This window comes from Rattus norvegicus, chromosome 5 (genome assembly GCF_036323735.1).
Source record: "Rattus norvegicus strain BN/NHsdMcwi chromosome 5, GRCr8, whole genome shotgun sequence".
Lineage (NCBI taxonomy): Eukaryota > Metazoa > Chordata > Mammalia > Rodentia > Muridae > Rattus > Rattus norvegicus.
In genome coordinates, this window is record NC_086023.1 from 10675001 (window position 1) to 10687648 (window position 12648).

Genomic DNA, 12648 nt, shown 5'->3' on the forward strand with positions numbered 1-12648 from the left:
GAGCACACCAGACAGGACATTGGGGTTTTGAACATAGCTTTAATGGGCAGGAACCTGACTACTTCCATATTTGATGCTAGCAGCGGAGGAAGGGCAGGCTATGTAGATAGGAAGCTCCTGGGCAGACTTGGGCACACCTGAGAGTGAGAGCACTGAGCTGATGTGGAGAGGGAGGCTACATGGGGTAGAGGAACAACTAGTGGGGTATGCTTCGTGTACAGAGCACTTCAGGGCTGGGACCCACCCAGGTCGCTCTGCACCTTCAGGCAAGCGGCCACAGCCTCCCTTACGTTGGAATGTCTGGGCTGGAGCAAACTGATGGGGGTCGGTGGTGAGAAGGTAGAAGTGGCAGGGTCGGATGGTGACCATTGGATGCCCTAGTGTTGCTACTAGACCCACAGATGGATGTCAGGCCTTTCCTTCCCAGGTTCCCTGCCTCCGCCTGCACCCTGGTGTGATTACACACTACGGAGGCTTACAGATGTAAGCTGTTTTTGTAACTGTCATCCACAGTTGCCCAGCGGTTTCTGGAGAAGGCTGAAGTACTCATTTATTCTTCGAGGTGCTGAGCCGGGCAGCAGTAACTGAAAGAGGCTCAGTCGCAGGCCCAGAGTCGCAGGCCCCATTTCCAGCGCTGCTCAGCGCTGCCATGCAGGAGTTCAGAGAGGAAAGGGTGCGCTGCTGAGGCCGTGACTGAAACCGCCATATGGTGACTCGATGTGCCAACACCCCACAATACACGTCAGTAGATGTGTGAGGAGTTCAGCCTATTCTGGACTTGGTTGAGTTTTGGTTTAAGTTGCAAATATAAAGCCCTTTGAATATGGCCTGTCAGCACGTGTAAAGCATTGTTCAGCCATCACTTTGTGAAACGATGCTGCTGGTGAGGGTGGGGTGAATGGAGTTTAGAGTGGGAAACAGGGTTGGTTCTTTGCTCTGAGCCAACCAACCAATAAGCTGGGTTCTTTGTGAAGTGAGGTGGAAGCCTTTAGCCCACACAGCTTCTCTGACAACGTAGGCTAATGATTAGGGCACAAGCACTATTCCTTGTTGTATAAGTGCTGTGTTTTCACCTTCCCTGTGGGAAGCCTCAGGTGTATAAAACAACCCCCCACAGTTGAGAAAAGCCTGTGGTCCGCTGAACTGTGGGCTCCTGGATTGAGCTTTCAGGATTAAATCGGCTCTGAGCCGTCAAGTAAGGGCACAGCCACTTTGAGCTAAGGGGAGACATTAATTCGATAGACACATCATATGGTAAACATGCTTAAATAGTGACATGCCTTGTGCACTCATTCACTTTCGTAGTGTTCTCCCCACCAGCTACAGTGTGTGTGCCTCAGGTAGTCACCGGGGCTTTGGCAGACCTGTCTGTCAACTTCCGCAGAGGAGGGCCCACCTTCATAGAGTTAGGAGTTGGTTGGGAAGAAATTTCCTTCAGACCATTATTCTACACAGGCTTAGGAATACACGTACCTTATATTGTAATGTCCTGACAAATGTTGGTTTTCTTTTAATTATTAAGTACAGTTTGAAACCTGCTTGCTACTGTAGCCATTTGAATTCACAGTGGATGGGACTTGGCACAGATGCCCTGAAAACACAGGATAGTTGTCTTAATGAAAACTTGGACCCTTAAAACTTCCTAGACGTTGAAAGCATTTGAATCATGAGTACTTTGTCCGGTTCTTACCCCAGTCGTGTTGGCTTCTCCCCAGCCCCTGTAATTGCTGTTACTGTGAATGCTGCTTCTGTTTGGGGGAGTGGTTGATTTGCAGGTCCTCACTGAGTCCCTGCTTTTCCTAAGATGAGCTCTCTGAAATCCTAAAAACGCCCAGGAGACATACCTTCTTCATAAACATTGGGGCTGGAGTGATGACTCAGTGGAGAAAGAACCCTTACTGCTTTCTCAGAGAACCTAGCTTCAATGCTAGCACCTAAGCGGGTGGCTCTCACGTGCCTGTTATAACTCCAGTTCAGGGAATTTGATGTCCTCTTTTGGACTTCATGGGCACCTGCATTCATGTGCATCCCCCACCCCCATGTAATTAAAAAAGAATAATATATATATATATATATATATATATATATATATATATATATATATATATATATATATCTCCATCCTAAAAGAGAATTGCCTTTGGGGGGCCTTGCAGTTTGTCTTGTGTCCCGAGAGTCATGGCTTGCTATTTAAGCTGCGTTTTGACTATCTGAGAATTGCTCTGAGTCTGTTGCAAGACTTTCTTATTTTGTTCACAATATTTGGTTGCCACTTTACTGAATAATGAGAGTATTGCATTGAAAGTAAAGCTTAAGTCAGGCAAGGCCTGGAAGCTCAGGGCCAGTAGGAGAGCTGAAAGCAAACGCCAGACTGCACAGGTAGTGTGCTCCATTGTGGCGTAAAGGGGCACGGGGCAAGGTCAGGTCTGCGTGGTTCTCCTGGACAGTGTGCAGCTAGGGCCTGTGAGTGTAGCTGTGTCACAGCACAGCAGCAGTGTGAGTCGCGATGGCTGACAGAAGGGCTAGCTCCGTCACTGGGCCGCTCTCAGCTGTGAGTCCTGTGAGCTGTGGACAGGTATAGGAAGGTGACGCCTTGCTTCATCTGTGAGCTGTGGACAGGTATAGGAGCTGCAGTTGTACTAGCCAGGTCTTCAAATGACGATGACTTCGTTTTTGTAAGATTTTGTATTCTCTCATGACCCAGAATTTTGAATTTGGATGAGTTAAGACATAAATTGGATGTTAAGATAGGGACTAGAAAGTCCTGTTGTGGTCCTCTGTGTGTTTGCTCTGTTGTCCCAGGGTTCTAACCTTTTAAAGAGTCATTGTGGGTCAATCAAGTTAGACTTTTTTATTGTTGTTGTTGTTAAGAGATCTTAATAGTTTTAGTTTGAACTATATCTGAAGATTCATAAACAGCATTTATAGAGCACAGAGTTGAAATTGTGAACCCAGACTTGGCTTTCTGTAGCTAAAAGCTTACAGTGTGGCGCCCTGTAAACTCCAATTCTCTTAGAACTTCCTTTCTGTGCTGGGGCTCCTTCCACCAGAGAACCTTTCAAACAGTCACTAATCAAGAGTATTTAGGGTAGGGAAAATTGCAGTATTTTCTCACCACGTAGCCCAGGCTGGCCTGGAGCTTGTGTACTTCTACCTCAGTCTCAGTGGCGTTGACAGGCGTTTGTCACAGCAGCTGCCACACAGCCGTCTTTTCCAAGTAACCGAGAAAACCTTCCTCTTCTGAGTTAGAACTGCTTTTAGAAGCACTTCAAATGTAAGATTTTTTCCTAAGTGTGTTGCCTTCGAGCCTTTTAAGATTACACAGGTGAGTTTTTTTTTTTTTTCTTGCAATGTGAGGAAACACACCCATGGCTTTGTTACTGTGTTGAGCATTTTGCTCTGAGACTGAGATATCAGACTTGTCCAAAGCTTGTGTTTCTGTTCCTGATTTTTGCTCATCGTTGTCAGCTGTTGCTTTTTATTTCTGGCACTTAAATGTCCTGCCTCTGAGCTCTTTGTGAGGTGCAGTAAGAACCCAGGTGCACTCATGCTTACACAACACACACACACACACACACACTCTCTCTCTCTCTCTCTCTCTCTCTCTCTCTCTCTCTCTCTCTCTCTCTCGTGTGGTTTACATCTTACTATCTGCTCTGTCTCGAAAGCGTCATCCTCAGCATGCAGAGGTGTGGCTGCTCCTTTATCCTGCTGCAGTCTGCATGTCAGCGATGCGGGGGATGTGGTGCCGTGCAGATGAGTGTCCGTGTTCTTGAGTGTCTGCACCAGGTGCACAGTGCTGCCTGCTCAGAGCTCCCTCTCCCTCCCGAAGACCATCTCGGCATTCTTCTTGCTCTGTCTCCGATGAATTTTAATCAGGCTTATTTTACTTCATAAAATAGAATCCGGGGGACACCCTGATTTGTGTTCAGCTTCTTTGCAGACCATTAATCTGTGAGACCCACCCATCTTGTGGCTTATGGTTCCTTCTTTGATGTGGACTGAACTAGTACTATTTGTGTGAATATTTGAGGCACATCAGTTTTGCCTGTTAAGGATGAAGTTACTATGAAGATGACTATATATATGTTGTTAGAGGATGTGAATCTTTCTGAATTATTTCTTCCTAGAAATACAGTATATTGGGCTAAATAGTAAGTATAGTCCAAGTACTCATCACTATTCTGTCGCTGTAATAAAGGCAGTGTGTATCTTGACTTCCCAGATGGAGTCCGGAATGGTGGGGAAGACATGGGGCAGGAGTTGGAAGCAGGAGATGCCTGCTGGTGCTTAGCTCAGGCTTCTTATATAATCTAAGATCCCAACCTAAGGAATGGAGCCACCTACAGTGGGCGGGTGGTTTCCCACCTCTATTAGCATAATCATGGTAACCCTCGAGGCAGGAGTCCAGGTGATTCAAAAGCTCATCTAGTTGACAGTCCTCTCTGTTCCCACAGGTTCTTCCAGATGCTTTGCAGGTATGTGAAACTAAAAGTGCCCTATTACTGAGTACATGCCTCTGTGAGTAAGGTAGAGTTGCATCTGCATATGCAGAAGGGGTAGGGGGCGTGCAAACAGTAGTTGACTTTGTAGTAGAACCTCAACAGAGACAGCGTTTTGCATGCACAAGGTTCCTGAAACCTACCCCTTTCTACACTCAGGGACAACTGTGTCACCAGTTTTCCCCGTGGTGACACATGTCTCATCAGTAGTGCAAGAGGGCCCTGGGAGCTACATGGTTTCCTGACTTACTGTTAATGCCAGGGTTATTATTTTCCCTGTAATTTTTTTAAAAAAATTATTTATTTATTATATATTAGTACACTGTAAGTCTTCAGACACATCAGAAGAGGGCATCAGATCTCATTACAGATGGTTGTGAGTCACTGTGTGGTTGCTGGGATTTGAACTCAGGACCTCTGGAAGAGCAGTCAGTGCTGAGCCATCTCTCCAGTCCCCATTTTCCCTGTTCTTTATATTTTAGCAAGAAATTTAGTTTGTACAGGGGAAATGCAAATTATAGTAGTTCAAAATAAAAATATTTAATGTGCAAAGTATACTCTTACTCATGCATAGAGATTAATAAATTATATACATGGTCTTTGAGTACTGCAGGTTTCTTTCCTCCTAGTTTGTTTTCTTTGTTTTTGTTTCGTTTTGGAGTGCATTGTGGTAGATATGTGATCTTGTGTGTGTATGTGGGCCAGAGTGTCATCTTCAGTCACCTCTCCCTTGTCTCTTGAGATGGACTCTCTTGCTGAACTTGGAGCTCATTAATTCAGCTAGGTTAGCTGGCCAGTAGGTTCGGGGTCTGCAGCCACATTTCTTACATGGGGGTCGGTGGGTGGGTTCAAGGTCAGGTTCTTATTACCTGCTGCACGTGGCCCCACCCCTAGTCTCCCAGTCCCTGATTTTTATAAGGCAGCTTTGATTTCCTGTTTGATCACTGACATTAACATAGCAGAAACTATCTCTCAGTATTCTAGAAATCTGTTTAGTTTGGATTGTGGGGTGGGGGTTGGGGATAGGAGAGCAAGAGCACCTAGGCGTCTCAGTCTCTCTCTCTCTCTCTCTCTCTCTCTCTCTCTCTCTCTCTCTCTCTCTCCTCTGCAGCAGCAGATCCCATGGAACTTGGAGCCTTGCACACTTAAGGGAAATTTTTTTCCACCACAATAAAGATCTTTATCTGTGGGAACAAATTCAAAAGATCCAAAGGTGTTGGTGTGGTTGTGACCTAGCTGCTATGCAGGTGGTGAAAATCAAACCCAGGTCTTCTGCAAGAGCAGCTTCTCTTCTTAACCAATGAGCCATTTTTTAAGACCCCAAGGAATTAAGTTTAAACAGTACATACAAAGGTGGCTTGGATAGACTAGAAAAATTATATTCAAGAATGTCACAAATTGGGGCTGGAGAGATGACTCAGCGGTTAACAGCACTGACTGCTCTTGTAGAGGCCCTGAGTTCGAATCCCAGCAACCACATGGTGGCTTACAACCATCTGTAATGAGATCTGATGCCCTCTTCAGGTGTGTCTGAAGACATCGACAATGTACTCACATACGTAAAATAAATAAATACATCTTTAGAAAAAAAAGACTGTCACAAATTATAGCCAAAGATGTAAGATTGTCTTATAAAAGAATGCAGTAAAGAACTTTATAGCTAGAGAAATGAAAAGTGGTCTTGTATTTTTTTCTGTTTTTGTTTTTGACAGAAGTTTAGTAGTTGCAACATTTGGGTCTTTATATTTGTTAAATGACTTACTCTGTTCAAACTTGGTGGACTGATTAGTTCTCCTTGTCCAGCACAAGCTCTGTGTGTTCCCCTTTTCCGTGTCTTAGGTATGCTAATTAGTCAGACAGACGAGAGAAGGAAGGTATATAGTGCTAAGTTGTACAACTTGTCATACCAGTTGTACAGTGTCTTTTGTTTTGCTCCAACTAGATGAAAGGTTTATTTAAGTGTGGCCACACTGGTACTGCATTCCTGGTGAGCTTGGAGGGTTAATGACAATCTTTGTCATAGAAATCAGGAAATGTGGGTTGAGTCTCTGGGATGTGCAGGGCTGGCTCATTAGCTCGCTCCTTCCCAGAGGCCTGGGGATGGTTGGAGGTTTCTGGTGGTAGGTCATGCGGCTTCAGAGAACTTTTCGTCTGCCTGTCACCGGCTGTCATTTCTCATCTGTCAGTTTATTCTTCTATCTTTCCATCTATCCATCCAGCCTGACTGTTTCTATATTCATTTTGTTTCTTAAAACGTCTCTTAACATTGGTGTTTGGTTAAATTACCCACTGGATGGTTGCTCTCTCTAGCAAGACCCGGACTGGACACCAGGTAGGTTTTGTGCCAGTCAGTTTGTTTTCGTTGTGCTGTGGGCTTGGTTGTGAGGACAATCATGTTGAGGGGTCATCCATGCTGTTGAACTGGTTGCCTTTTAGCTGAGTAGACTTTCTCAGTCTGCGCTGTAGGTTATGGCACTTTGGTTTTTTTAAATTAGGGTAGATGGAAGAGCTACTTAAAAACAGGCGTCCGTGAGACATGAGTGGACTGATCTGATTTGGGCTCAGCAAGCTTTTAGGTGTCACTGGGTTCTGGTTACTTCTGTGAAAATGCCTGGCCTTGTTGTGGCTGTGCCGGTGTAGGTGAGCATTTAGGAGAGTGACATCTTCTATGTTACAAGATGTACTTCTTTCAGGTAGACTCCTTAATAACACCACGATCCAAATGGAGCTCAGTACAAAGCAGGGGCTGCATTTGAACACTGCTCATGTACAGAGTGTTGCAGACACAACCAGGGCACCTTTGATCTGGAGCAGATCTCAAGGCTACAAGCCACCTTGTAGCAGGAGTGGAAAACTTTGAAATTCACAAGGACTCAGAGGCCTCGGCGTGGGTTAGTTACTGATCGTCCCATCTCCAGCCTTACTGAAACCTGGCGAGGAAGTTAGTTATTAGAACCCCTGAGGACCTGCTAAGCTGACAATACCCGGGGGTCTTTTCTTTTAAGGGTGTCTCTGTTGCTGTGAGTTACTGTTGACAGTCTCCAGAGTTTAGCCAGGGAACGTTAGATACTGACTGACCTTTCCATCCACCATTTGGAGCACTGTGAGGGTTGGAGAGGGTTGAGAGCCCAGCGGCTTGCTCAGAATTGACTCTGCACCTCCTTCCCAAGGGCTGGCTCTCCTACATGTTGGATCTGAGGGTTTGAGGATGTGATTGGCCATCTGCATGGTTCTTTATACATAAGTAACACAAGAGATTAAAAACTATTAAATATGATGTCATTTGAATAAAAAAAGAAACGAAAATAAAAAAGAACAAGTTAGCTAGGCATGATTGTGTATACCTTGAATCCCAAGCCATAGGAGGTAGAGACAGGTGGATATCTGTGAGTTCCATGCCAGCTAGGGGTACACGAGACCCTGCCTCAAATAAGAAATACATAATTACATTTTAAAAATGTAAAACTTGTCAGTTTTCCTCCTGTAGAATTGCATATTTAATGAGTGAAGCATCTTACAATTTAAGCTTATGTATAAGTCTAAGAGTCAAAGCCAGGGCTTGTCCTTGGCTTCATTTATATTGATTTATTTTGTGATCTTGTTTTGAAGTCACAGCAGGGAAGTGGCTGTGTCAATTCACATGTATGTGGGAGCCTGTAAATGGGGATGGGGACATGCTTTCTGCACCCAGGTGTATGCACTGACTCAGTTCAGATTGTAAGTACTAGATAGCCGCCTTGGAAAGAGTATGTGGGGCCATAGGTCGGCAGCCGGAAGACCTGAAGTGTTGCTCAGAACATGGAGTTTCGGTGGAAGTCTGTTAAAACCCCAGCTGGGCGTGTGGCTTGCCTCGCCAGTTGCTGGGAGGTGGGGAGTAGCCAGGACTGGCTTCCTGGTGGCTCCATCTGAACTCCCTGTTGCTAGAATGGTAGGCTAGTCTTAGAGAGAATAGTCAGCTGCTTGCAGTGACAGTCATGGCCTCCGTCTATGAGCCCAGGAGGCAGCAGTGTCTGAGCTTTGGCAGAAAGACCAAAATGCCAGACCACAGTAGTGGGCCTATGTCATCTGTTGCGGGCGGGGGCAGAGGTCATTTTAGAGCATATAAAGAATAGGGTCTTAAGTTAGCAGCTAACATGCTGCTTTCTATTAAGTTATTAAATGAATGTTGAAGGAGTGACTGCATTTTATTAAGGCTATCATCAAAACAACACTTTCAGAACCACTCCAGTGTAAACCACTGGTTTTGTAATCAAATCTTTACAGTTCATCTCTCCTGGCCCAGTAACGCTTGAGCAAATGTCTCCAGTGTGGTGGAGGCAGTTTTGCTCTGTGGAATGGAAGCACGATTCAGGTGAGTGGTGCCATCGTCACCAGTAGCACGAGCAGCGAAAGCAGCAAATCTGTCGAATTCTGTCCAGCTCTGCTACCGAAACCACAGAACATCTGAGAGGTTTCTTCATGTGGGCAACAGTGGGCACTTCCTCTTTTTCCATTTTCTATAATGACTGTTTACTTATTTTATAGTCTTTAAAGTTGAAAGGGAACAGGACACCCTAAGGGAGACCTGGCCAGATCAGGAGGCTACAGGAAATGAGGTGACATTGTCACTGAAGCAGGTTACAGGAATAACAGCGTGGTTTGGGTTGAGTGGGAAAGTGGGTTAACTTTACCCTTAGAAGTTGTTGATTTCCAAAGGACATCCCATGTGGGAGAGGAAACCATGAGCACAGCCTTTCTCTACCTCTGGCACCCAGTGCTTGATAATTCATAGACAGAGCGGGTGAATGAATGAATGAATGAAGGCTGCATGGATTGACTGGATTCACCTGGCTGTATCCACCTGGCAGCCATAGTATGTTTGAGGAGTTAGAGACAACAGAAATACCTGAGGTGGAAGGGGGACCTGCTTGGCGTGCGGTATCCTGAGAATGTGTGTCCTTGACATTTGCATGCCAGTCTTGCTACTGACCAAGGGCTGTGGAGGGGGACAGCAGAGGGTGGGATGGGGCCACCCTGGGTAAGCCTTGGGTGGCTTGGGTGAGGCTGGGCTTAGGGCTCAGAACTCAGTGTCCGGGCTGGAGATGGATTGCCTTGGAAGTGTTGAGCCATTCACTGTATAGCTCGAGGGTTGTATTTACCATGCCTACTGTTTTACTGTTGGACTCTTTAGGTGCTTCCTTGATTTTACTTTTATTTACTTTTCAAAATTTTTATTTATTTTACAATCTCCTACCAGGTTAAATTCATGCCATCATGTTGGGAGTCGAAATTTCAAAAGCAGTTGGGTCACATCACAGTATTTGAGTGAGACGATGTCACAGCCGTAGCTTTGGCAATATGGCATAATTGTTTGTAGGAGCAGTGACACCACTGTCATCACAGGAACCTGATGCAGCTCACGGTCCACCCCTCCCGAGTGAGTCTTCTGCTGTTCATTGGTATCCTTGTTGAAACTGGCTATTTTTGTTATCTTCCTACCCCTGGTAATTTTGCTTTTTAACAGAGAAAACTGTTTCAAGCATCACTGCTGCGCTCTTACAGTTGCTGCACGTGCTATCTAAAGTGTAATTTGTATTTATAGCCACCTCTCCCGTGAGTCACTCCGATATTCTGCCCTATTTTTAGTCTTTTTTTCTTTCACAAGTTTGTGTGCCTGTGACACATACTGAACCTGCCCTCTGCCACTGAGCTGCACTCCCCACCCCACTCTGTTTAAACAAGACTCGGACCGAAAGAGAGTATTAAAGGCAGCCTTATTTGTTCCGCAGCCACCCCTGTTTTCAGCTACTGGAATACTGAAGGACAGCATGCTTCCTTACCATTTCCTTGGTGTGCATGTCCTTGGACAGGTTCGTGTCTATCGTTGGAGTGCACCAGGTCTGCAGTGCCTCCTCTGCTCCACAGACTCTGTGTACTGACTAACTATTGAAGATTGCACATGCTCCCGGGGCGTTTGGAGTAGCCTCCGTGGTTTCTGTGTGAGTGCCCTCTGAGTCAGGAGTTGGCAGTCTAGCCTCCACATAATAATGGGATAGCTGCGTCAAGGTGGCACCCGCAGAGCCTCCTGCCAGTCCAACTCCAGTGTGACAAGAGGCCACTTGGACTCTGCAATCCCAGAAGCACAACCCTGGTATCATCTTTATTTTTCTTTGTTGTTTTCTTTTGCTCCTGGGGGGTTGAACCCAGGGACTCCATGAATGCTAAGCACATGCTGTCCCCTAGTCATATCTTAGTTCCTACAAACATCTTAAAAATCAACTGTGTGGAAAACCTCTGAAGGCTTTTTTCTCTTTTTTGGCTGTGGAATTAGCAGTTACTGTAGCCATCACTGTAATGGCATCCTTACTCAGCACCCACTCTGTCACTGGGAGCCTCTGTGGATGTTTCCTTCTGTTTGCCTTTCTAACAACTCGGGTCACAGATGAAGTAGCTCAGGCCAGGGAGATGAGCTGGTTTAGTCAGGATCACACTTGACAGGCAGCAGATGTCACCCTTTGGAGCGGTGGTTTGTCAGGTCCCGAAATGTGTGACTTTTAAGTATGTTCAGGGGTGAGGGATCTGGAAGAACTGCATCAGGAGCACATGTTGGCGTTGCCCATCGACACGCTGAATACCAGCAAGCACGCAGACTGCTCTCCATCGCTGCCCGTGCCCGTGCCCGTGCACTGGTTGGTATTTTACCCAGAAGCCCAAGGTTCCCCGGACCTAGGCAAACCCTGCTATTTTTTGTTTGTTTTCACTTTTTCAAGATAGGGGTTCTCTCTGTAGACCAGGCTGGCCTTGAGATCTGCCTGCCTCTGCCTCCCGAGTACTGGATTAAGGCTTGGGATGCCAAAGCCTGTGATCTTTATGGAAGGTCATTCACAAGGTGTGACTGCTGTTTGGTTTTAGACAGGGTTTCTCTGAGTAACAGAATCCAGGGTGGCCTGAAACCACAGGACCCAGCAGCCCGTGCCTCACAGGTGAGTGCTAGTATCAAAGGCACGTGCTACCATGCCCAGTGACCTCTGTTTATCTTTAAGCATCAGTGAATCTTTGTAATAGGAACAAATTCCTTTTAATAATGTCAACTAAGTCCTATAGACAAGTGTAGCAGGTCTCACCCAGTAGGCGCCATGTTGGAAGTGGGAGTTGCACGCTATCAGAGTCCCCAGATTTAATGGTAGCCAGCGCTGCTAGATCTGAGTTTCGGTGATGGGTGAAGGAGCTTCCCCACAGTTGCAGACAGTTTATATGCTACGTCATTTAACCAAAATACAAAGTGAAAATCAATCCCCAAATCTGTTATGTCACTTAGGGAAGAGTTTCTAGGAATCAAGTGTATGAGGTGTATTCTAGCTGAGAAAGGCTTCATTTTTGATTAAAGAATCAAATGTTTCAAAGCTCAGAGAAACTGCAAGGTTGGCGGAGTCTGGACGAGGAGGACTTCAAACTCTGGACCTGACAGGGCGACTTGGAAAACCTGCCTTACGCAGAAACCAAAGCCAGAACAAGTTCATGAGAAACACTGCAGTTCTGCTCCTGATGAGGGAAAGGGCATCACTAAGCTGTGATCTCTGTGTGAAGGGCAATGAGTGCCCTTCCCTGCCCTCAGGCACACACCTGAGGTGCCTTTGTATGAGGAGTTTGACACACAAACTATATATGTGATCTCTCCTGCTTCATGCCAAATATGTATGTCTTGCATGTGAGCCTTTTATCTTTTATGTAAGATACATCTTCCTTGTACTATATGCAGCTCATATAGTGTGTGTGTGTGTGTGTGTGTGTGTGTGTGTGTGTGTTGCTGAGAGTGGAATCCAGGTTTCATATGTACCATATAGGTGCTCCCCTCTGAGCCGCATCTCTCTTTTTTCTTCTTATATTGTTATATTGGCACAATTATAATATACTTATACTTGTGTCTATGGGGGGCCAAATGACATTGTGAGTCATTGATACAATGTAGAATTATTAAATCAAAATAGTGAGGACATTCATCACCTAACAATCTTACCTGCTTCATGGTAAGAAAACAAGCTTTATTCTTGACAACTTTGAAATATATATTTGAATATATGCTTAGTAGCTGTATCCATCGTATTGTACAGTTCTCCAAAACCCAAACCGTAGGCATCCCTAGGGGTTTGGTCCTCTGAGCCCATCG

General features: G+C 45.6%; 1 protein-coding gene across 8 annotated transcripts in view; it reads left to right on the forward strand.

Moving 5' to 3' along the window:
* The window catches only part of Ncoa2 (nuclear receptor coactivator 2), a 234065-nt gene that overhangs the window by 56289 nt on the left and 165128 nt on the right, over nucleotides 1-12648 (forward strand).